The sequence below is a fragment of the Salvelinus alpinus genome, chromosome 1 (genome assembly GCF_045679555.1).
Source record: "Salvelinus alpinus chromosome 1, SLU_Salpinus.1, whole genome shotgun sequence".
Taxonomy (NCBI): Eukaryota; Metazoa; Chordata; class Actinopteri; order Salmoniformes; family Salmonidae; genus Salvelinus; species Salvelinus alpinus.
The window spans coordinates 55,583,459-55,608,954 of record NC_092086.1 but is presented as its reverse complement, the minus strand read 5'-3'; the positions used below and the strand labels follow the sequence as shown (position 1 = coordinate 55,608,954).

Genomic DNA, 25,496 nt, shown 5'->3' with positions numbered 1-25,496 from the left:
TCCCAAAATGAGTTCAACGATGGTTAATGTGATGTGATGCGCTAAAGACGCTGCTGAATGTGGTGGAAAGGTGACCAGGTGGAGCGCACGACTCATTCATGCAGAACAGCAATAGCACGACTCCTTCATTCTGCAGAACAGAAATATTGTCCTACACGCCTACAGGAGGGAGCTGTTGAGGATGTTGGTGAGGCCTATTGGTGAGTGTTGCCTACTCATTTGAAGTATATTTGCCATAGCTAAAGCAACTTCAATAGTCCTAATGGTCCTCTCGTAGTACTTTTATTTTTTACTGGTCAAGCCACAACTGAGCGAGCCAAATAAAACCTTTTGGTTGTACCTAACCTCTGACACTAGCACCTCTATTTCTGTTTGTTTTTCATAGCTTTTTTTGGTTGCGCCATTGTATTTCATGGTACGGCATTGTATGTTCCCTAAACGCTTTAGTGGAGTGATTTTGACCATATACAGTGCATTCTGAAAGTATTCTGACTCTTTGACTTTTTCTGCACTTTGTTACGTTACAGCCTTATCCTAAAATTGATTAAATTGTTCTTGTTTTTCTCATCAACCTACCACATAACTGACAAAGAAAAAAATGTTTTTGTTATTATTTATATAAAAAAATGAAATATCACATTTACATACAGTGGCTTGCGAAAGTATTCACCCCCTTGGCATTTTTCCTATTTTGTTGCCTTACAACTTGGAATTAAAACAAGAAACCAAAAAAACGGAAAACTTGAGCATGCATAACTATTCACCCACCCAAAATCAATACTTTGTAGAGCCTCCTCTGCAATTACAGCTGCAATTCTCTTGGGGTATGTCTCTATAAACTTGGCAAATCTAGCCACTGGGATTTTTTCCCATTCTTCAAGAGAAAACTGCTCCAGCTCCTTCAAGTTGGGTGGGTTCCGCTGGTGTACAGCAATCTTGAAGTCATACCACAGATTCTCAATTGGATTGAGGTCTGGGCTTTGACTAGGCCATTTCAAGACATTTAAATGTTTTCCCTTAAACCACTCGAGTGTTGCTTTAGCAGTATGCTTAGGGTCATTGTCCTGCTGGAAGGTGAAACTCCATCTCAGTCTCAAACCTCTGGAAGACTGAAACAGGTTTCCCTCAAGAATTTCCCTGTATTTAGCGCCATCCATCATTCCTTCAATTCTGACCAGTTTCCCAGTCCCTGCCAATGAAAAACATCCCCATGTTGTTGTTCTTGGGGTGATGAGAGGTGTTGGGTTTGCGCCAGACATAGTGTTTTGCTATAATGTCCAAAAAGCAACATTTTAGTCTCATCTGACCAGAGTACCTTCTTCCATATGTTTGGGGAGTTTCCCACATGCCTTTTGGCAAACACCAAACGTGTTTGCTTATTTTTTTCTTTAAGCAATGGCTTTTTTCTGGCCACTCTTTCCTAAAGCCCAGCTCTGTGGAGTGGTCCTATGGACAGATACTCCGATCTCCGCTGTGGAGCTTTGCATCTCCTTCAGGGTTATCTTTGGTCTCTTTGTTGCCTCTCTGATTAATGCCATCCTTGCCTGGTCCGTGAGTTTTGGTGGGCGGCCCTCTCTTGGCAGGTTTGTAGTGGTGCCATATTCTTTCCATTTTTAATAATGGATTTAATGGCGCTCCGTGGGATGTTCAAAGTTTCTGATATTTTTTATAACCCAACCGTGATCTGTACTTCTCCACAACTTTGTCCCTGACCTGTTTGGAGAGCTCCTTGGGTTTCATGGTGCCGCTTGCTTGGTGGTGCCCCTTGCTTAGTGGTGTTGCAGACTCTGGGGCCTTTCAGAGATCTGAGATCATGTGACAGATCATGTGACACTTTATTTACTTTATTTAACTAATTATGTGACTTCTGAAGGTAATTGGTTGCACCAGATCTAATTTAGGGGCTTCATAGCAAACGCACCACTTTTCCATTTTTATTTTTTTGAATTTTATGAAACAAGTAATTTTTTTCCTTTCACTTCACCAATTTTGACTATTTTGTGTATGTCCATTACATTAAATCCAAATAAAAATCTATTTAAATTAGGTTGTAATGCAACAAAATAGTAAAAACGCCAAGGGGGATGAATACTTTTGCAAGGCACTGTACTGTAAGTATTCAGACCCTTTACACAGTACTTTGTTGAAGCACCTTTGGCAGCAATTACAGCCTCAAGTCTTCTTGAATATGGCGCTACAAGCTTGGCACACCTGTATTTGGGGAGTTCCTCCTGTTCTTCTCTGCAGATCCTCTCAAGCTCTGTCGGGTTGGATGGGGTGAGCATCGCTGCACAGCTATTTTCAGGTCTCTCCAGAAATGTTAGATCAGGTTCAAGTCTGGGCTCTTAGCTGGGCCACTCAAGGACATTCAGAGACTTGACCCGATGCAACTCCTGGGTTGTCTTGGCTCTGTGCTAAGGGTCAATGTCCTGTTGGAAGATAAACCTTCGCCCCAGTCTGAGGTCCTAAGCGCTCTGGAGCAGGTTTTCATCAAGGATCTCCCTGTACTTTGCTCTACCACCACTATACTTCACCGTGGGGATGGTGCCAGGTTTCATCCAGACGTGACGCTTGGCATTCAGGCCAAAGAGTTCAATCTTGGTTTCATCAGACCAGAGAATCTTATTTTTTTGTACCCTTCCCCAGATCTGTGCCTCGACACAATCCTGTCTCGGAGCTCTACGGACAATTCCTTTGACTTCATAGCTTGGTTTTTGCTCTGATATGCACTGTCAACTGTGGGACCTTATATAGTCAGGTGTGTGACTTTCCAAATCATGTCCAATCAATTGAATTTAGCACAGGTGGACTCCAATCAAGTTGTAGAAACATCTCAAGGATGATCAATGGAAACAGGGTTGACCTGAGCTCAATTTTGAGTCTCAGAGTAAAGGGTCTGAATACTTATGGAAATGAGTTATTTTGGTTTTCACTTTGTCATTTAGGGGTATTGTGTGTAGATTGATGAGGACATTATTTTATTTAATACATTTTAGAATAAGGCTGTAATGTAAATTTCTTGGGGGAAAAGTCAAGGGGTCTGAATACTTTCCAAATGCACTGTATATGGTTAAAATATTTGGTTTCTCTTCAACTCTCTCTTTCTCTCTCACACATTCTCCCTTTCTATCGCCATCTCTCTCTCTCTTTTTCTTTCTCTCTGCCATCTTCTTATGTCCTTTTACTGTGCACTCTATTACTATTTTTTTGTTCTTGGAGATGACAGAGAGCACTATTAAACATGCACAACACAGGTGCACATGCACACACACATGCACACTCTTTTTGGAAGTCAAGAATATTGACATTCGCCTGGCTTGCGCAACTTTTTGATTCTGCCCATTGAACAAACGAACGAACGCAGAGTCCCAGGAGAGTAACGGATACTATTCAGCCATATCGGCCCAAAGGTCGAGCTATTGATCAAGCTTTAAACCCGCTCACACCCTCTCATGCTTCACAGAGCCTGACGGTCAGAGGAAGGACTAGGGTTTGATATTACGCCCATACTGTCAGCAGCTAGCGAGCAAGGACCCGATAGTGCTCACTCTTAGATTATCGCGCCACTGTAGGCAATTTTTTTTATGCCTGCCGTGTATATTTCTCTCTCTGCCAGTACATTGTGTTTTCTTCTGCCTACACGGAGAGATGGAGTCATAGAGAGACGGAGTCATAGAGAGACACATTATAGGCCTGCCTACAGTATATGATGAGGATGGTTCATGACCCGGTTGGTTCCCCTCAGGTCAGAAGTCAGTGAGTCAATGTAGGATGAAGATCACTGTCGTGTTAACAAGTAGGATGGGTCCACGTCGCCTAGGGATGAGAGGAGAGGAGAGGAGAGGAGAGGAGAGGAGAGGAGAGGAGAGGAGAGGAGAGGAGAGGAGAGGAGAGGAGAGGAGAGGAGAGGAGAGGAGAGGAGGGACAAGTGTAGTGTAGTGTAGGGTCGGAGAGTTAATTCCAGGGTTGGGGTCAATTCAATTTCAATTTCAGTCAATTCTAAAAAGTGAACCAAACTCCAATTCAAGTTCAAATGTTTCCTAATTGAAAAGCATTGAAGTTCATTTGAATTTCATTGTACTTCTTGAATTGACTGGAAATTAAATGGAATTAACCCCAACCCTGGTTAATACAGACGCATAATAACTAACTGAGTTGTAAACTGTATTGTGACTCGTTCCACACAATTACGGGTTGGTGAAAGGATATGAGTTATCTTGGAGGTTATACTCACTGTCCAAAAGGCAACAATGCATTTTAGAAGGAGCCTGCTTTTTAAAGACATCACGCTAGAGCAGAGAGCCACGAGTGCTCAGTTCAGTTACTCACATACTAATGTTGCCTCTTTCTCCCGAGGCACTTAGATGCCCACACTTTCACACGAGCTGTCTCTCTCTCATATCCTTCCACTGGCTTGCTCTCCCTCACTTTTTTTTCATGTCTTCCACTATTTCTCTCTCTATATCTTAGTCTCACAGGTATCGGCAGAGGGGTTTGAATGTGAACACAAAGACGGGACTAGTTCATCTGTAGCCAGGCTTGGCTAGAAGCTCTTCTACTAGTGAAAGACACACATGATAAAGACTATCAGACTGAGGGCAAAATACAAATATTTTGGGGGGTTGTAAGGACATTTGATGCAGCCAAACTTTTTAAGCAGTACTTTCTCTATGTCTCGTTCCTCTTATAGAGCATAGGCAGTGGGTAAATCAACAGAACATAGACAAGGATCACCTGGGGCCTCATATATCAATTTATCTCAAATACTATTTACAAACGGATTTCAGAATGTTCATACGCGTAGAAAAAGTGTGATTATAAAACAATCCAATGAGTGTCATACACACACCGGTGGGAGATCACCATTGATAAATGGCAATCGTTCTCAGCCTTAGTGCTCGTGCATGACCTTGGCTATTTGCATTTCGAAACAGCCCCTAATTAAACAAGGTAATCCCAAGGAACTGACCAGGGTTCAGAACAATGACAATCTATTGAAGTTGGCCACTGTTGTTACCATTCTGCTACCAACCTCGATTTACTGTTGCCGTGATGATCCTGGAATCTGCTCAGAATGCCAGCATTGGTTTTTAACCTGAAGTGGCCCTGCCAATAAGCCACCTGAACTAGAATTGGAGGTGACAAGATGAGTGGGGGGGAGAGAGAGAGGGGAGGAAGGGGGAGGCTGGGAGAGAGAGAGGGGAGGAAGGGGGAGGCTGGGAGACAGACAGGGGGGCATAATTAGGAGAGGCGTGTGAGGCTTGTGAGGCTTGTGAGGTGGCAGCGCCCCGGAGGGAGGAATGGAAGTGAGGGAAGCCTCGGAGGAGGGGAGCTGATAAGTTAAACTGCTTCAGTAATGGCCCAGTGGATGCTGCTCTGAGCAGAGATAGATACGGTGTGATTGAGGTGCCATGCTGCTGGCTTGGCTGAGTTTTCTCCTCATCGCTCTGCTCCTCCAAATGCAACCAGCGCCAAATGAAATGCAAGAGTGCCACCTCCTCTCCTCTCCTTTACTCTCCTCTGCCCCCTGTAGTATTCTACCTGCCAGACAGGAGGCACCTCACCTGCCCTCTCCCTGTCAAGGGCCTGTTATGCATATGGAATCACCAGTCTCTTCTCGCAGATGCCTTAGCTAGCTAGAGTACATGTTTAATCAGCCCATTTTAAGGACTCTACTTAGTTATTAAATAATACGCTACTCTTTATTAAAGAAATATATATATATATATATTCCGCTCTGCTCCTTCTCCAAATAGTTTTTGGTTTGTTGCATGCAACTCTCCAGTCCTTGGCTCCCTCTCTCCGGTTTCTGTGACATATTTCCTCTCTCTCTCTTTAGCTTTCTCCATTGATAGCTTGCTCTTTATCTATTTGTCAAATGCCTTCTCACGAGATTCTCTTGAGCCTCTTGAAACAGCAGAGATTAAGATATTAAGAAATTATGTGACTGTCTGCCAGCCATGTTGACACTCACTTCTCCCTCTCCCTCTCGCTCTCTCTCTCTCTCTCTCTCTCTCTCTCTCTCTCTCTGTGTTTCTCTCTCTCAATCCATTATCATGACTGTATCATTTGGCTCCTGCCCCCTCTGTTCCAGGTGGTTTAGATATAATAATAACAATGAGGACCAGATGTACCTTGGCAGAGAGTCAGTGGCTTTACATTAAATAACATCAGGGTCGTATTCATTATTGCCAGTGGCGGTTCTAGCTTGTATGGCTCCCTGGGCGACCCCTCCCCCCCCAAAAAAACACCATTCTGCACTACTTGTAATTTTTATTCAGACGTATAAATAATCATAACATTTAAAACTATATAAATATAAAAAATATATACAAAAATAAGTAACAAAGGCAAATAAAAACAAATTGTAGTATATAAATACAAATAAAGAAGAGAATCAAATTATTACACTATTACCCTATTGCTAACAAAAAGCACAAATCCTATATCATACAAATACACAAATAGAATAACACACTTATAAAGAAGAGAACCTGATAATTACACTATTGCACTTCAAACAAGAAACGCACAAACTAAATTGCACAACTAATTGCATTACTAATAGCAGTACTGTACAAAGATAGAGGTGCGCTATTTCATAGATTCCCCCGCTCCCCCTACCTCGGGCTTCCAGTGTTGAGACCTCAGGTCAACCAATCCCCGCCCCCTCCCCATCTCGTACTTCTGAGTGAGAGACCTTCCCAGGCAGTAGCTTGCCTAGCTCACAAACTAGAATCAGGGTGCCCACTCCGACAAGGTTAATTGACCCACAGTCCCATATGGTGACATGATATCATTGACGTGACGTGCAAATGAGCAATAGAAAAACGATTGAGCAAATGTCACCATTTCGATTATTTTATTACGATTTCTTTTTTTTGAGGGTGCCCCGTGCCGCCCACAGCAAGAAACCGCCCTGGGCGCCTGCCAATGTCGCCAATGCCTAAATCCGCCACTGATTATTGCACTTTGTTTTTCAGCGGGAAAACAAGTGTTCCTTATAAGTTCAGGCAGTCCCTTCCCATTACCATCTGTTTTCTTCAGTTTGTTATCTAGTGAATATGACCCTGGTTTTTATGTTACGTCATTTCTGCTTTAGCTTTGTTTCTCTTTCCTTGCTTAGTCATCCCCTCTCCCTCGCCCCCTCCTCTCTTGGTGGAAGCCAGGCAGTCGGGTGACAAATGTGAATTCCTCGCGAACACTCCCGGGTTTCCTTCCAAGTCATTACTAGATACACTATTTCTGAATGCTCCCTCTCTCTGGTCTCTCTCCTCTTTCTTTACAAATGGATAAATGCATCTTCTCTTTTAATAACCCTTGTTTTAAGATGGTCATACCATGGCTCATTTAGGTATTTGATTTGGATTTGTAGGACCCCTGTCGGTATATATAGTATGAGTCAAAAGTTTGGACACACCTACTCATTCAAGGGTTTTTCTTTATTTTTACTATTTTCTACATTGTACAATATTGTAAGTCGCTCTGGATAAGAGCGTCTGCTAAATGACTTAAATGTAAATGTAAATGTAATAATAGTGAAGATATCAAAACTATGAAATAACACATATGGAATCATGTAGTAACCAAAAAAGTGTTAAACAAATCAAAATATAGTTTTGATTTTAGATTCTTCAAATAGCCACCCGTTGCCTTGATGACAGCTTTGCACACTCTTGGCATTCTCTCAACCAGCTTCACCTGGAATGCTTTTCCAACAGTCTTGAAAGAGTTCTTGTTGGCTACTTTTCCTTCACTCTGCAGTCCAACTCATCCCAAACCATCTCAATTGGGTTGAGGTCGAGTGACTGTGGAGGCCAGGTCATCTGATGCAGCACTCCATCACTCTCCTTCTTGGTCAAATAACCCTTACACAGCCTGGCGGTGTGTTGGATCATTGTCCTGTTGAAAAACAAATGATAGTCCCACTAAGCGCAAACCAGAGGGGATGGCGTATCACTGCAGAACGCTGTGGTAGCCATGCTGGCTAAGTGTGCCTTGAATTCTAAATAAATCACAGACAGTGTCTCCAGCAAAGCACCCCCACACCATCACACCTCCTCCTCCATGCTTCACGGTGGGAACCACACATGCAGAGATGATCCGTTCACCTACTCTGTGTCTCACAAAGACACGGCGGTTGGAACCAAAAATCTCAAATTTGGACTCATCAGACCAAAGGACGGAGAGATTTCCACCGGTCTAATGTCCATTGCTCGTGTTTCTTGGCCCAAGCAAGTCTCTTCTTCTATTTGGTGTCCTTTAGTAGTGGTTTCTTTGCAGGCATTTGACCATGAAGCCTGATTCATGCAGTCTCCTCTGAACAGTTGATGTTGAGATGTGTCTGTTACCTAAACTCTGTGAAGCATTTATTTGCGCTAGAATTTCTGCGGCTAGAATTTCTGCGGCTGGTAACTCTAATGAACTTATCCTCTGCAGCAGAGGTAACTTTGGTTCTTCTTTTCCTGTGGTAGTCCACATGAGAGCCAGTTTCATCATAGCGCTTGATGGTTTTTGTGACTGCACTTGAAGAAACTAAAAGAATTCTTGAGATTTTCCACATTGACTGACCTTCATGTCTTAAAGTAATGATGGACTGTTGTTTCTCTTTGCTTATTTGAGCTGTCTTGCCATAATATGGACTTGGTCTTTACCAAATAGGGTTATATTTTGTACACCACCCCTACATTGTTACAACACAACTGATTGACTCAAACTCATTAAGAAGGAAAGAAATTCCACAAATGTACTTTTAACAAGACACAACTGTTAATTGTAGTGCAACCTCATGAAGCTGGTTGAGAGAATGCTCCAACACACCGCCAGACTGTGTAAGGGTTATTTGACCAAGAAGGAGAGTGATGGAGTGCTGCATCAGATGACCTGGCCCCACAGTCACCTGACCTCAACCCAATTGAGATGGTTTGGGATGAGTTGGACTGCAGAGTGAAGGAAAAGTAGCCAACAAGAACTCTTTCAAGACTGTTGGAAAAGCATTCCAGGTGAAGCTGGTTGAGAGAATGCCAAGAGTGTGCAAAGCTGTCATCAAGGCAAAGGGTGGCTACTTTGAAGAATCTCAAATATAAAATATATTTTGATTTGTTTAACGCTTTTTTGGGTACTGCATGATTCCATATGTGTTATTTCATAGTTTTGATGTAATAATTCTACAATGTAGAAAACAGTAAAGATAAAGAAAAACCCTGGACTGAGTAGGTGTGTCCAAACCTTTGACTGGTACTGCATATAAATTGGCCTTTATTGCTATAGCCTATAGAAATGTATTGAATAACCAATTTATAAATGGCAAAACAGACAGTCCAAAAATAAATCATAAGGTTTTTAAGTGTCTATACTATATCTAGGTGATATAAGAAAGCTCAGGAATTATTTATTATTATTTTTTGACACATATATTTAACATATTTGCACAAAACGACTTACATACTTCCGTATTTTTTTTTAACCAGTACCGGGTTACCTTCAGAACAGTCCCGTGAGATCATAGTTGTTTTTTAGCCCAAACTGTTCAGGCGCAAAAGACAGAAGGTGGCACATTGGCGGCACCGACTTCAGACGAGTCCCATGAGACGAGTCCCATTTTTGTGAGAGGATCGATTTTCGGGATGTCTCCTGGTCTGACAAACAAAGCTGTAGCTCTGCCACTTTCCACCGTGGTTGTGGAAGGCGGACATCGGCGGATGTGGTGGATTGAGACGCAGCCCATACCAAACACATATCTCTAGCTTAAACAGACGGATTTTGGTGGGGATTTTTTTTTATTACGTTAATTACTCAACTCAACTTTTTTTTAAGAGCCACTATTTCCAATAACACTCAAGACCATTCCATCACTGTCATGCAGTGCTGGACTTGGACTGAAACAGGTTCCGGGAATTCATTTTGGGTGCCGGTATTGTTTATATTTAGGTGCTCCTGTGATGTTATTCCACTGCTACTTCATCTGATTTGATGGGTCTTGATTTGCCTTTATTGGTAATGACATCATGACATGTGATCTCCCATATAAACATACACATTCTGTGATCATGTGTAAAAAAGTTGAAGTCTACGGTAATCCACTGGCAGTGAAGGGTTTATGGACAGTCAGTAGTGCTCTTCCTCTCTCCACAGAGCCTAACACCCAACATAGGTGACAAGTTGCGTCTCAGCAGGGGGGCAGGAGTACTCTGAACAACTCTGAACTGAGCATCAATTCACCACATGGGAACAACTCCCAACCAATGGGCTCATCGTAATAGCTGCAATGGAATGGACAGAAAGATATCAAACACATGTCCATGTTTTTGATACCGTTCCATTTATTCCATTCCAACCATTACAATGAGCCCTCCTCCTATTTATTCACCCACCAGCCGCCTCTGGTTCAAATTGGCTCCCCCTCCAAATATGCTAAGAGCGTTTGATTGAGTCTCGAGTGACAACTGCCAGATGGGCAGGGATGGGAAATGCTCTTACGGTATTGAACCCCTTCTGTACCTTCATGGACAATTTGTATATGACTGCATTCCACTAGTCAATGTTAGATTTTTGTGATATTTACAGATAGCTATTCACACCAAAAGAAGTGTCCTATAGGTTCCACTACTAAGAGGACTATCTGCAAGGACAAAAACCACAGTCCCTTTCAAGCATGAGTGCCTTACACGGTGTGATGTAAGGGCTTCTTTTTTATCTGAACTATAAAACTCTACTGTTCACCCAAATTTTCCTTTGTGTGTAGAGAAAGACACTTAAATCAAGTGAGACAGATGTTGTCGCCCCTAATGCTGTGTGTGTGTGTTTGTGTTTGAGTGTGTGCGTGTGCGTGCGTGTGTGTGAGAGAGAAGGAGAGCAGTATCCACAGGGGCAGGCCACTGTAGTGAACAAAGGAGGCTAAAAGAGGTCATGGTGGTGTCAGGAGTGTGTGTGTGTGTTTGGGTGTGTGTGTGTGTCTAAGTGTGCGTGTGTGTGTCTTTGTGTATGAAGGGGATTCCTGTTTCCTTTAGTATAGTGTGAGTGGCAGCCAGGCCTGTCCAGGATGAGTCTGATGGGTTTTGATGGCCACTGAGGCTTGAGTCACACAGCCCTGTGTGTGGAATAGAGGGTGACAGAGGATCCTGGGGGAGGAGTGAGAGAGAAAGAGAGAGAAAGAGACTATGGGGAGGGGCTGGATATCAGGATCCTGTGTATCACTTAGCCAACTAGCATGGTGCTGAGGCTGAGGATTCATACATCCGCAGAACAGTGCCTGTCCATCCATCACACACTCCTTCATCTTCCTTTATTTTCTTGTCTTTTATCCCTCGCTCCTCTGGCTCCTCTCGCTCCTCTCGCTCCTCTGGCTCCTCTCCTCTGTCTCTGGTTTGCATTTTCCTTTTCTCATTGGTTTCTTTCTTCCTCTCTTTCTTTCTTTCTTTCTTTCTTTCTTTCTTTCTTTCTTCCTCGCATGCCCTCCAGCACCTCCCTTTCGACGGTCCTCCTCCTCCTTCTTCCCATTTCCTCTTGCTCTTTTCTTCTCTGTTTCTCTCATTTCTTCTCCTCTCAGCTCGTTGTCTGCATCAGGCTGGTCTAAGCCTCTCTATTGTGCTGGATCCTTTCTTTCTCTTCCTGGGACAGATTCACTTCTATTCCCCATTCTCCTCATGCCCTAGGCTTACGGTACCAAAAAACTAAAGCGCAACACAATTTGTATTCTGCGCTAGTCTTTGATAGAGAGGAGGAGGGGGGGGGGGGGGGGCTAGAAGAGGGATGAAGGAAGAGGGAGACAAGGTTTAAAGTCACAGTCGTGGGCTGCTTAAAATTGTTGAACATACAATTTGTTTGGGCGTTACATTGTCAGCACATTCTCTGTTTGTCTGGGATTTAACCCATGGTCCTTGCAGGCTGCGAACACAAAAGCCCAAAAGCCTATAATTGTGTTGTTATCGTAATAACTCGTAATTCAGTCTTCTTCTTGCACAGCTCTCAAAATCGTAATTACGGATTATCGGCAAATAAGTAGTACATTACATAAGTGGCCTATCCGTCAGAACTTTGACATGACATCACGTCACTTTAATATGTTTTGTTGTGTGTGGTTGTTTACATCAGACTAAATATAAACCAGATATCGAGTATGTGTTCATGTATTTGCATTAGCTCTTGATGTGTTTCCTCGTGCAGTGTGGGTGACTGGGTGGGTGACCACCATCCACGCAGATCTGCACATTCCTCTGCTCATGTTTTTACTGAGTGTGTGAGTGAGTCAGGGTGTGTGTGCGTGTGTCCGTGTGTGTGCTTCAGTGTAGATTGTCGGAGTGTGTCTGTGTATTCAAAGAGAGAAGCTGAAGCCCCTGTCCCATTGGCAGTGGCTTGCCTTGTCAGCAGTAGTGGCAGCAGAAACTCGGCCACCTGACAGCGCCTCTTGTCTTGCAGAAGTGTGTGTGTGTGTGTGTGTGTGTGTGTGTGTGTGTGTGTGTGTGTGTGTGTGTGTGTGTGTGTGTGTGTGTGTGTGTGTGTGTGTGTGTGTGTGTGTGTGTGTGTGTGTGTGTGTGTGTGTGTGTGTGTGTGTGTGTGTGTGTGTGTGTGTGTGTGTGTGTGTGTGTGTGTGTGTGTGTGTGTGCACGCTCGGCCATATAAACCCTCCATTGACCTTGCACCATAAAAGCCAGTCCAGCACTGGGCTTCCACTCCTCCTCTACTGCTCTCCTCTCTTACTCTGACACAGTCTTCACACTCTGCTGGTGGGAGCCGGGGCCGAGCCTGAGGCAAACTGAGTTGAGTGTCTCTCACAGCTCCACACAGAAAAGAGGTAGGGAGGAGGAGAGAGATGGAGAGGAAAGAGGGAGAAGGGGATGCACACATTCATGGTTCTACAAAGGAACGTTATGCGTTGTCATTCATAAAGATAGAAAATAGAGCGAGATTAACACAATCTGAAAGAGCTAAAGGGGCTGTTGGCAACTGGGCACACACACACACACACACACACACACACACACACACACACACACACACACACACACACACACACACACACACACACACACACACACGCACACGCATACACATACACGCACATACACACACACATGCACATACGCATGCTGTGTGTGTGTGTGTGTGTGTGTGTGTGTGTGTGTGTGTGTGTGTGTGTGTGTGTGTGTGTGTGTGTGTGTGTGTGTGTGTGTGCGTGCGTGCGTGCGTGCGTGCGTGCGTGCGTGCGTGCGTGCGTGCGTGCGTGCGTGCGTGCGTGCGTGCGTGCGAATCTACAGTACTACAGTATCATGACCAAAGCCCATTCACAGATAAGGCTTCAACCTAACACTCCCAAATAGAGAATGACATTCAAGTGAATGAAGCTCATCTGTGTAATACGCGATAAACAGAGACGTTTAGCACTGGCTATACTGCAGGCCCCTTGCTCACACTGACATAACGATTGCATCCAAAATGGCACCCTATTTGCTAGATAGTACACTACTTCTGACCAGGGCCCATAGAGCTCTATTAAAAAGCAGTGCACTATGTAGGGATATAGAGGATTTTCGGACACAGACGGGATTGCATGTTTCCTGCATTCAGATGATCTCTATGATGATCAGGGGCCAGTCCGGAATGCTTACAGCTCCAGTCTAAAATATATTAGCAGGCCGGCAAAGCAATGGGAGAGAGGAGGGGAGAAAAACGTCCATCATCCTCTTCGCTCATTTTCAGGAATGTATGATAATATGACAGCTGATGTGGAATATGATGTATATTGGTCACAACGAATGATATTCCAAGTCCTGCTTATCCCTTGTATCACACTGATAATGCAATGACATCTGGTCATCGTAGTCATTGCTAGGAATAGAATAGAACACATTGGAACGGAATAGAATAGAGTTTGGTAACTTCTGCACTTTTGCCCACTAAGTTGTTCTTTCTTGGCATCTATTCTCTATGCAGGGAGTAGAGAACAGTAGTTCTAAGATTGAACTGTTCTGCCAGGGACCAGGCAGCGGTCTTCTGTAAGGGACTAATTATGTAGCCGGTAAGTGGCGGGTTCATGACAAACCTCAGGAGGAGATGGAGCAGAAGTTTGAGACCTCATATAGGGAATGCAGCAGTATCTCCATCTACTCATCCACTTGTCTGTGAAACAGTGCCCCCTGTCTCACTTAGATGAACTGTGGTGCAGGGGGATGCTGTTTAAAGGACACAGAGCAGGAGTACACTTTTGCAAATGATGTTGGGTAAGAAGCGTCATTTGTTGTGCTGTGTGTGTGTATGTGTGTACATCTATGTCTATATCTCATCCGCATCCACTGACTCTCCCAAAAGAGTAAGGACTTTAAGTCACACCGCATCAAAATAGGTCACAATGTTACATTATCATCCCATTTATTTCACCAAAAACTCCCTCCCTCCGTGACCCATAAAAACACAAATCTCAATCCACTTTCGTCTCCACTGCCTCTTCCCAGATGACTTCCATCCATCCCATCACACTAATGATCTCATTTAGGAGTTTGTGGAGGTTTTAATTGCTAGGCCTGACTCCTGCAGCGCTGCGGTGACCTCTGTGTCACTACTAAAGTTAGATTCGCTCTCGGCGACCTCGGTTGCTCGGGCGGTTTAAAAATACGTTGGCCTTAAAAAATGCATGGCCAAATCTCTAAAATAGATCGACTGAACTTTGGCACAAAGTGGGAAGTGTCCCCTTTTCACACCTTCGTTTGGATAGGGAGAGCGCTGGTGATAGAGAGAAAGTAAGAAAACTAGTGAGTAAGAGAGGAAGAGAGAGAGAGAGAGTAAAAGAAGATACAAGAAAGCGAGTGTATTGCAGGTGTGGTGGCAATTACATCAGCACCTGGATATTCAACAACATAAAAAAACCCTCATCCATCAAAACAATGCAACAGTTTCCCCCTCCACACATGAATACACTTACTGCACGATAACACAGGTAGTTTGTAAAACTAGAATATCTGAAATCTAGATGCAAATGTAGACGGAACAACAGCTGATGTTCCAGCACCATGCATCATTAGCACTAGCCTGGCAGCCAGTCTGTTTCTGCTCTCTTGCCAACTCCTTATGGAATGCCAATGGAGTAGGGAAAAGCACAAACAGATCTGGGACCAGGCTACATTAGCACCACAGTCATAATTCTCTATTAGCAGGTGACTCAAAGTTATGGCTCCCTTCCAGCCTCTGGCTTCCAACTTCCAGCCCTGTAATGACACTTGGTCCCACATGTGCTTTCATCTGATCAGTAACACACACACACTGCACACATACACACATACACACAGTCTTATATAACTAACCTTGTTGGGACACACAATTCAGTCCCATTCAAAATCCATTTTTTTCTAACCCCTAACCATAAACATAACCCTAACCCTAACCCTAACCCTTACCCTAACCCTAACCCTAACCTTAACCCCAAAGCATTATGGGCATTATGAGTTGGAGGATGATGTCTAAGTGAATTTTGTTGGCCAAAGTTCAAGAGATGAATGCATTGCATTGGTGACCTGACCGTGGGAGTTTATGTAGGTGGGGATGGAGGGATGGAGGGATGGAGGGATGGAGGGATGGAGGGATGGAGATGGTATTGTGATGTTCTGCTGAGCAATGGAAAAACTAAACGTTCTCTTCCGGAACGGTGTGTGTGACCTCTCGCTATGTGTGCATCTAGGTGAATGGGTTTATAAGTGTGTGTGTGTGTGTGTGTGTGTGTGTGTGTGTGTGTGTGTGTGTGTGTGTGTGTGTGTGTGTGTGTGTGTGTGTGTGTGTGTGTGTGTGTGTGCGCACAAATGGGGGTTAATGTAAGAGTGTGTCTCAACAAAGTAATGAATTGTCATGAGTGTCAAACTACGTTGGGATTAATCCCCACAATGCTGACAGGCAGGCAGGCAGCAGCTTCTGAGTTTCCCACTCCTTACAGCAGTGGAGGCTCCTCAAAGGAGGAAGAGGAGAACCATCCTACCCAGTGATTTACATTTTTTTGTAAAACATTTAAAAAGTTATCCTTTTTAGATCAATCTCTACTATATATATTCAAATGTCACCAAATAATTTATTAAAATTATTTTGCAATGAAGGTCTACAGTAGCCTCAACCACACTCTGTAGGGTAGCACCATGGTGTAGCCGGAGGACAGCTAGCTTCCATCCTCCTCTGGGTACATTGACTTCAATACAAAACCTACTGTAGGAGGCTCATGGTTCTCACCCCCTTCCATAGACTTACACAGTAAATATGACAACTTCCAGAGGACGCTCTTACAGCATGAACTGACATGTTGCCCACCCAATCAAAGGATCAGAGAATGAATCTAGTACTGAAAGCATAGCTACAGATAGCTAGCACTGCAGTGCATAAAGTGTGGTGAGTAGTTGACTCAAAGAGAGATAAAGACAATAGTTGAACAGTTTTGAACAAATTGATTTATTCCAAAATGAAGGAGAAGCAAGAGAGAGAGATAGAGAGAGAGATTTCATCATTTAAAAAAAAAAAAATTCACTTACTTAGCTACTCAAATACCCTGCTCAAACAGAGGGACGCTATTTTAGCTAGCTGGCTATGAATTGCCAACACAACACTGGAACTCTTCCATGTCAAGGTGAGCTGCTTACTGACTGTACTTACTGACTGTACTTACAGACTGTAACGTTACTGCATGATTGTAGCGGGTTTACTAACACATTAGTTCTATTAGCTATGTTGACTATGACATTACTTTAGCTAATATGGTGACATCGATGCAAGCTGTGTGTATGATATGGTTTGGCTTGAAAAGGTTTTTTCACCTGGTCACATACAGCTGATGTGTTGTGCATTGTCCACAAACAAAGGGAAAGGGTGAGAGGAGGAGAGCTCATGGATGCAAGAAGGAATACAACGTGGCTGCTATGAAAGTGAACTGTGTTTACGCGTGATCAGGGGTGTATTCATTCTGCCGATTCTGTTGAAAAAAAAGTTTCTTAAAAGGATGCAAACGTTTGCAACTGTTGGACTAAGGATTACACCCTAGATCAGCTAGATGCAGGCAAGAGCGTGCAAGACGTTATTGAATGTGTCACTGTCTGTCCATGTGTCACTGTCTGTCGTCTCAAATGTTTCCCTCCACCTGTGTGCACCTACATTGTAAACTTTAGTTCATAGGCTAGGTTGTACCATCCTCATGATGGGTATAGGGAAAATTTGAGAATGATGTATTAGCCTAAACCTATCAATGATATATTGAGCTGAGCGAATGGAATATGAACGACAGAAGGCCATGCTCACACAAAAAAAGACCCTTCCTTATCTTAAACGGCACCGACCGCCACTGCCTTACAGTATAAGTACAGCCTGCCACTTCAGCAAAGAGAGAGGAAAATACTCTCTTCTTTCTCATCCCCCCATTTATTCTCCTCTTTATAATGATGGCGATCTGTTTTTTAATTAGCGCTCTGCACCGGAGGTCGATTAACTCTGTGTTAATTGCCTGTTTTTAATGTCAAAATCTATCAATGCAAATTGAGAATAGCTTTGTTTAAATTCATTCAATTTCATCTTTCAGAAATGCACATTTAAAAAATTCTTTTTTATGGGTGTGGCTACTTGCAAGTAGCCTTTTAAGTGGAGGAAGCTACATATTATAGTCACATCCCTGTACACTCTTAGAAAAAGAGAACTGAAAAGGATTCTTTGCCTGTCCCCATATGAGAACCCTTTGAAGAACCCCTTTGGGTTCCATAAAGAACCCTTTCCACAGAGGGTTCTAAATGGATCCCAAAAGGGTTCTACCTGGAACCAAAAAGGGTTCTAACTGGAACCATAAAGGGTTCTCCAATAGGGACGGCCGAAGAACCCTTTTGGAATCCTTTTTTCTAAGAGTGTAGTTGTGGGTGTGTTTTTGAATTGCGAGTGATGCCTTTCGGACCGTAGAACGCAGCTGTGCTTTAGTTTCATACAGTTCAGTTTTGAGGCTGCCCACGTAAAAATTCAAACACGCACTCTGGATCCGTCCGCACACAATTAGCTGGTCCTAGCTAACATCTAACAACCTCTCACCTACACAATCCCACACAACAAATTTCTCTTCTTCCAAGTAATCATGACATTTTCCTATTCTTTCACCCACTGGCACCCAGTTAGCTACCCACTCACTCAAACATACGTGCGCTGCACACGCAGAAAGGCACCCACACACGTCTATGTGGAATTGTAGAAAATATATAGATAATAAGTAGATCTGAAGTTTGATGTATGTGGGGATGCTAAACTGGCACTGGCACACTGGTACTAGCAGGCTAGATTGATCATATCTGTTGGATTGGTACTCTAATCCCATCCATGTTCCATGGAGTCATTAATCTGCCCGTGCCTGAATCAGAGACAGGGATCGGGGATGAGATATGCTTCATTAACTGCGGTGCTACATTGCGCTGAAGAATGCCTGCTCTGGTCCGGTTTGTTTGCAGACACACACACACACACACACACACACACACACACACACACACACACACACACACACACACACACACACACACACACACACACACACACACACACACACACACACACACACACACACACACACACACACACACACACACACACACACACACATGCTTGAATTACTCCACTATTTTAGACAGGGTTTGTGGAGAGACACCTCAAGAAGAAGGAGGATGAAAGTCACTCTAACACACACTGCAGCGGCAAACCAAACCAGAGGCAGAACCCTTGAACACATAGCTGCCACCAAGCAGAAGGTATACCACACAAGAACTCGGTTACCCGCACTGACACAACCCTTAAATTTCTCCAGAGTCCCACCCTTCCACCATGCTCCCGTGCACACCCCCATCACTCCTGTCCTGTGCTGTACTGGGTATCCCAGCAGATCCCAGCTGCCACAAATGCGACAGACACTTCGGCGGTATATTTCACAAGGTCGTATTTCACACTCCAAAGAGCCGCTCGCCTCTAAATCAGTGAATCCCTAGAAATTCATGAGATGATATAGACTAGAGTCATGCATCACACCCCTCACATTCACTTCTAATGAAAGAGGAGTGATGGGGTGTGAGATACTATATGTAGTGAAAAAGAGATGGAGGATGGATGGAGCAGGGGAAAGAAGTATCTTTCTACACACTGGGCACCGACGTCAATTCAACGTCTATTCCAGGTCTTTTTTGTGAATGGGATTTTACGGAGAGGCAGAGCTGCCGCTGCTTTCTGCTTTCTGCAGCTGCACAGCTGATACACCAACATTTTCATGACATTCGCTCTATCCCTTTCCATCCCTCTCTCTTACAATCCCTATCTCTCTCCGTCTCCCTTTCTGCATTTCTGCCTGCTGCGTGCATCAAACTGTTCTCTCTTTCGCTATTCTACACATTTCTTTCTAAATTCCTCTCTTCTTACAAGTAACAGTGCACTGCATTACCGCCTACCTCTCCACACCTCTCTCTCTCTCTCTCTCTCTCTCTCTCTCTCTCTCTCTCTCTCTCTCTCTCTCTCTCTCTCTCTCTCTCTCTCTCTCTCTCTCTCTCTCTCTCTCTCTCCCCCTCTCTCTCTCTCTCTCTCTCTCTCTCTCTCTCTCTCTCTCTCTCTCTCTCTCTCTCTCTCTCTCTCTCTCTCTCTCTCTCTCTCTCTCTCTCTCTCTCTCTCTCTCTCTCTCTCTCCTCCCCCCATATGTACTTCAGGTTTGCCCGTACTTTGCCGCACCAACGACTGTTTCCCAGAAATGTAACGTCACTCTTACAGGCTGCTGTTTGCATGCCAGGAGTGCAGCTCTGTTTCTACAGATGTTATCAAAGGGGAGCAATCTGGAGTGAGAGATGAGGCAATCAGGGAGTAGGGGAGAAGGGGAAAGGAAGGGGAGGGAGGAGTTGAGGAGGGAAAGTGTCCCAAAGTCTGTCGCAAAGTCACACTGATCGTCTTTGTATCTATTGCCTGCATTATGACAAGCGTACCAACCCACACCGGCGACATCACTCATTATTTCCATTTGGACCCCCCCTTCCTCAATACATTACATCTTGTATTAAAGTGTACACACCTACACACCTAGTTCATCTCTCTCTCTCTCTCTCTCTCTCTCTCTCTCTCTCTCTCTGTTAGTCTGCATGGTGTGTGCTGCCGGAGCAGCCGCTCAAGCACAGCATTAGCACCAGACCCACAGAAGAGCTATCTAATAGACTTTCTATTCCCCTTCTCCCTCCCGCTTTCCCTCCTTCCCTCTCACCCTTACTCCATCTCATTCTCTAATACAGTACACACACACATTGAAGCAAACACACACCGCTCGGGGACTAATCGGAGTCGCCAGAGTTCAGCTCTTGTTTGTGAATGGGATTTTACGGAGAGGCAGAGCTGCCTCTGCTTTCTGCAGCAGCACAGCTGATACACCAACATTTTCATGACATTCTCTCTATCCCTCTCCATCCCTCTCTCCCTTTCTGCCCGCTGCATGCATCAAACTGGTCTCTCTTTCTCTGTTCTCAGACAGTTTCCTCAAGACACCTAATTTCAGTCGGAACATCTCTTTCTATATTCCTCTCTTCTCACAAGTAACAGTGCACTGCATTACCGCCCCTCCTCTCCACTCCTCTCTCCCTCTTCTTTTTCCACTTCATCTCTTCTCCTTTCTGGTTCTCCCCACTCCCTCTCCCTTTTCGTTCCCTCATCCTGTCTGCCTCCAGCATCAGTGATAGTTGAGGGAAGCAGAGTCCCTCTCATCTTCCCTTATTTCTTACCTTACCTTTGTGTGTCCCGGTTGGTGCTGCAGCTTCAGTGGGATCGTCGGACGGTCAGGCGGACGGGCAGAAGGACAGACGGACGGACCAGGAGCCTGGGAACCTTCTGTGAGCCAAAGAGAGAAGGAGAGAGGAAAAAAAGGGAGCGAGAGAGAGAAAAAAGGTAGAAAGAGAGCGGGCGGTGCTGCTGAAGAGGGAGAGGGAGCGCTGAGTGGCTGGAGGTGAGATGAAGGGGAGAGAGAGAGAGGGAGGGAAAGATAAATGGAGAGGGAGGGAGAGAGGGAGAGAGGGCTGGATTGGGATAGGAGGGTATTTTGTGATGTTTAAGAGGAGGGATTGCAGCAGTGGAGGGAGATAGTGGAAGAAGGGATGGGGAGAGGGAGGGTCGCTAGGAAGATGGAGAAGAGTGGAGAGAGGAGGGAGGGAAGTAAGAACTTGAGGCAGAAAAGGAATGAAAAAGTGATGGAAAAGGGAAGAGTGAAGGAGGAGTACAATGTGGAGCGAGGGATGAACCCCCTGTAGATGAAGTGCTGATGAGAGATGGAGAGATGGAAAGAATGGCAATGAGAGATAAGAGAGGATGTCAGTTTGTTCTGGGGCCTGGGGTGAGTGCACTTAGGAGTGAAAGGTTACGGGGAGGAGGACAGAGGAAGAAAAGAACAGGCTATTTTGAGGCTATTTTATACAAAATGCATCTAGACAGTAGAAGTTCATGTTCCAACCTTGCCCCTAAAGCCTCTCCAATCGCTAAGGTAGAAGTCCACTCTGACTTCTCGACATCTCACTCACTGCAAATCAACTGAGACACCTTCACCTATTCACAAAGCAACTTGTGATAGGGTTGCTAATCAAGGATCAGGTCCTCCCTCAATCATTTTGATCTAAAAATCTAAGTTGATCGTAGACCTGTTCTGAGACACTTTGTGAATTCCAGGACTAACACTGAGCCAAGGTCTAGAACAGCCAGCCAAGTCTTATAGACTAGACATAACATACTAAATGTAAATCTGGGACACTCAAATTATGATATGTTACGTTTGGTATAGTTGCATAAGACAGACGGTTACTTATGGCAAAAACAATCGAGCTGGGTGGGTAGGCGTATAGCGCGAACGTCTAGCAACCCGAAGGTTGCGTGTTTGAATCTCAGCACAGACAACTTTAGCATTTTAGCGAAATAGCAACTCTTGCAACTACTTACTACTTTTTAGCTACTTTAAACTACTTAGCATGTTAGCTAACCTTCCCTTAACCCTAACCCTTAACTCTTTAACCTAACTCCTAACCTTAACTCTAACCTTAACCCCTAAGCCCTAGCCTAGCTAACGTTAGCCACCTAGCTAATGTTAGCATTAGAGACTTAGCCACCTAGCTAACGTTAGCCACAACCAATTGCAATTGTTAACATATCATTTGAATTTGAATTTGTAACATATCATATAATTGACTTTTACTATGTTACATCTATTTGCAGTGAGTGAGATGTCGAGAAGTCAGAGTGGACTTCTACCTTAGCGATTGGAGAGGCTTTAGGGGCAGAGGGTTTTGACTTAACTTGAAACCCGGGATACAGTGCTGTGTGTGTGTGTGTGCGCGTGTGCATGTGTTCGATCGTTCGTTCACATGTGTGGATGAGAGAGAGAGAGAGAGAGAGAGAGAGAGAGAGAGAGAGAGAGAGAGAGAGAGAGAGAGAGAGAGAGAGAGAGAGAGAGAGAGAGAGAGAGAGAGAGAGAGAGAGAGAGAGAGAGGTTTTAAGACAAAGCCGACACGATGTGCTGTGGATGCACATCCGCTCCCCTCTATATATCTCATTCAAAGGCAGTTTTAGAGAGGTATCTCCTCCGCTCTGCCCGTCCGCTGCCATATCTCCCCAAAGCACTTCACTTAGATTAAAACCCCAAGTGCCTTATAATTACAATAATGTATCTATAAAGGGGAGTCCGAACTTAACAGCTCTCTCCCATCCATCCCTCTCTATCTATTGGTCTAAATGGTCCTATAAAGTTACATTAGTTCGAGCTTCTACTTTTAAAAATCCACCTTTCCAGAAATAAGTCTCTCACTGTTGCCGCTTGTTATAGACCCCCCTCAGCCCCCAGCTGTAACCTGGACATCATATGTTGTCATTTGTTGACTTCTGCGATCGAAAAAGCCTTGGCCTCATGCATGTCAACATCAGAAGCCTCCTCCCTAAGTTTGCCTTACTCACCGCTTTAGCACACTCTGCCAATCCTGATGTCCTTGCCGTGTCCGAATCCTGGCTTAGGAAGGCCACCAAAAATTCTGAGATTTCCATACCCAACTATAACACTTTCCGTCAAGATAGAACTGCCAAAGGGGGAGGAGTTGCAATCTACTGCAGAGATAGCCTGCAAAGTTCTGTCATACTTTCCAGGTCTATGCCCAAACAGTTCGAACTTCTAATTTTAAAAATTAATCTCTCCAGAAATAAGTCTCTCACTGTTGCCGCCTGCTACCGATCCCCCTCAGCTCCCAGCTGTGCCCTGGACACCATCTGTGAATTGATCGCTCCCCATCTAGCTTCAGAGTTTGTTCTGTTAGGTGACCTAAACTGGGATATGCTTAACACCCCGGCAGTCCTACAATCCAAGCTTGATGCCCTCAATCTCACACAAATCATCAAGGAACCCACCAGGTACAACCCTAAATCCGTAAACATGGGCACCCTAATAGACATTATCCTGACCAACCTGCCCTCCAAATACACCTCTGCTGTCTTCAATCAAGATCTCAGCGATCACTGCCTCATTGCCTGTATCCGCCACGGGTCCGCGGTCAAACGACCACCCCTCATCACTGTCAAACGCTCCCTAAAACACTTCTGCGAACAGGCCTTTCTAATCGACCTGGCCCGGGTACCCTGGAAGGATATTGACCTCATCCCGTCAGTTGAGGATGCCTGGTCATTCTTTAAATGTTACTTCCTCACCATATTAGACAAGCATGCTCCGTTCAAAAAATGCAGAACCAAGAACAGATATAGCCCTTGGTTCACTCCAGACCTGACTGCCCTCGACCAGCACAAAAACATCCTGTGGCGAACTGCAATAGCATCGAAGAGCCCCCGCGATATGCAACTGTTCAGGGAAGTCAGGAACCAATACACGCAGTCAGTCAGGAAAGCAAAGGCCAGCTTTTTCAAGCAGAAATTCGCATCCTGTAGCTCTAACTCCAAAAAGTTCTGGGATACTGTAAAGTCCATGGAGAACAAGAGCACCTCCTCCCAGCTGCCCACTGCACTGGGGCTAGGTAACACGGTCACCACCGATAAATCCGTGATAATCGAAGACTTCAACAAGCATTTCTCAATGGCTGGCCATGCCTTCCTCCTGGCGACTCCAACCTTGGCCAACAGCCCCGCCCCCCCCGCTGCTACTCGCCCAAGCCTCCCCAGCTTCTCCTTTACCCAAATCCAGATAGCAGATGTTCTGAAAGAGCTGGAAAACCTGGACCCATACAAATCAGCTGGGCTTGACAATCTGGACCCCCTATTTCTGAAACTGTCCGCCGCCATTGTCGCACCCCCTATTACCAGCCTGTTCAACCTCTCCTTCGTATCATCTGAGATCCCCAAGGATTGGAAAGCTGCCGCGGTCATCCCCCTCTTCAAAGGGGGAGACACCCTGGACCCAAACTGTTACAGACCTATATCCATCCTGCCCTGCCTATCTAAGGTCTTCGAAAGCCAAGTCAACAAACAGATCACTGACCATCTCGAATCCCACCGTACCTTCTCCGCTGTGCAATCCGGTTTCCGAGCCGGTCACGGGTGCACCTCAGCCACGCTCAAGGTACTAAACGACATCATAACCGCCATCGATAAAAGACATTACTGTGCAGCCGTCTTCATCGACCTGGCCAAGGCTTTCGACTCTGTCAATCACCATATTCTTATCGGCAGACTCAGTAGCCTCGGTTTTTCTAATGACTGCCTTGCCTGGTTCACCAACTACTTTGCAGACAGAGTTCAGTGTGTCAAATCGGAGGGCATGTTGTCCGGTCCTCTGGCAGTCTCTATGGGGGTACCACAGGGTTCAATTCTCGGGCCGACTCTTTTCTCTGTATACATCAATGATGTTGCTCTTGCTGCGGGCGATTCCCTGATCCACCTCTACGCAGACGACACCATTCTATATACTTCCGGCCCTTCCTTGGACACTGTGCTATCTAACCTCCAAACGAGCTTCAATGCCATACAACACTCCTTCCGTGGCCTCCAACTGCTCTTAAACGCTAGTAAAACCAAATGCATGCTTTTCAACCGTTCGCTGCCTGCACCCGCACGCCCGACTAGCATCACCACCCTGGACGGTTCCGACCTAGAATATGTGGACATCTATAAGTACCTAGGTGTCTGGCTAGACTGCAAACTCTCCTTCCAGACTCATATCAAACATCTCCAATCCAAAATCAAATCAAGAATTGGCTTTCTATTCCGCAACAAAGCCTCCTTCACTCACGCCGCCAAACTTACCCTAGTAAAACTGACTATCCTGCCGATCCTCGACTTCGGCGATGTCATCTACAAAATAGCTTCCAACACTCTACTCAGCAAACTGGATGCAGTTTATCACAGTGCCATTCGTTTTGTTACTAAAGCACCTTATACGACCCACCACTGCGACCTGTATGCCCTAGTCGGCTGGCCCTCGCTACATGTTCGTCGTCAGACCCACTGGCTCCAGGTCATCTACAAGGCTATGCTAGGTAAAGTGCCGCCTTATCTCAGTTCACTGGTCACGA

At 44.9% G+C, this 25,496-nt stretch overlaps 1 protein-coding gene across 2 annotated transcripts in view; it reads right to left on the bottom strand.

Annotated features, from left to right (window-relative positions):
- The window catches only part of LOC139580958 (parvalbumin-7-like), a 45,067-nt gene extending 24,052 nt beyond the window's left edge, over positions 1-21,015 (bottom strand). Inside the window, exon 1 of one of the 2 annotated variants that reach the window (XM_071410182.1) lies at positions 20,738-21,015. The gene's annotated coding sequence lies outside the window, so the exon portion shown is untranslated. Of the gene's footprint in view, positions 1-20,732 lie in introns of both variants that reach the window. The other variant, XM_071410190.1, reaches the window with a different exon arrangement.
- Between the last annotated feature and the right edge of the window lie 4,481 nt (positions 21,016-25,496).